General features: G+C 34.0%; 1 long non-coding RNA gene across 1 annotated transcript in view; it reads right to left on the reverse strand.

Annotated features, from left to right (window-relative positions):
- The window catches only part of LOC111089184, a 4981-nt gene extending 4215 nt beyond the window's left edge, over positions 1 to 766 (reverse strand). Inside the window, exon 1 of the long non-coding RNA XR_002613494.1 lies at positions 471 to 766. This is a non-coding gene — a long non-coding RNA (uncharacterized LOC111089184). The remainder of the gene's footprint in view (positions 1 to 470) is intronic.
- Positions 767 to 1006: the final 240 nt, after the last annotated feature.

Genomic DNA, 1006 nt, shown 5'->3' on the forward strand with positions numbered 1-1006 from the left:
TTTAATTTGTTCACAGAGAACCAAAATAGTTTAAACCTGTACACAGAGAACCAAAATAACTTTAATTTGTTCACAGAAAACTAAAATGGTTTAAACCTGTACACAGAGAACCAAAATAGTTTAAACCAGTATACAGAGAACCAAAATAGTTTAAACCTGTATACAGAGAACCAAAATAGTTTAATCCTGTATACAGTGAACCAAAATAACTTTAATTTGTTCACAGAAAACTAAAATAGTTTAAACCTGTATACAGAGAACCAAAATAGTTTAAAACCAGTATACAGAGAACCAAAATAGTTTAAACCTGTATACAGAGAACCAAAATAGTTTAAAACCAGTATACAGAGAACCAAAATAGTTTAAAACCTGTATACAGAGACCTAAAAATATTTTAACTTGGCACCTAAGGAATAGAAATAGTTTAACCCGGAAAACACAGCTCCAAAATAATTTAAATGGGTACGTACCCGGTGCCACTCCATGTGTAAGATTCCGAGCTTCTTTCTTTACAGTTCAGTCTGCCAGAACACACTTGTTATTCTTCAGTTGAATAGTGTTTGGCACATTGAAGTAGTGGATGGCACTTTCGTTTCATATATATATATTTTGAAGTAAGCTAGCTACTAAAACCGATTAGTCAACTTTAACCTGGAAGAAGTTAATGTCTTCCCAGGTAGGACAGACTAAACATGCCCTTCTTTTAGTTACCAGTGCAGTATCAAATGGAACGAAGACTGTTGATGAGTTGCGGGAAGAATCCAAAGTCTAACAACATAGAGGTCTCTAACTCTCGTTCCCAGTGGCGGGGTCATTATAGGTTCTTTGCTCTTAACGGTATGATTATGTCTTATCAATACACAAACATGAAGAACAACATGACATAACGAAAGAACGTTTCTAGAAAAATGCAACTGGCATAAAATAGTGTCTCTTTATGAATTAAATCATTATAATCAAATTGCTTTACGTGTGTTAGTGCAATAATACAACCAGTGTAAGGACG

This window comes from Limulus polyphemus, unplaced genomic scaffold, assembly GCF_000517525.1.
Source record: "Limulus polyphemus unplaced genomic scaffold, Limulus_polyphemus-2.1.2 Scaffold5479, whole genome shotgun sequence".
NCBI classification, from domain to species: Eukaryota; Metazoa; Arthropoda; class Merostomata; order Xiphosura; family Limulidae; genus Limulus; species Limulus polyphemus.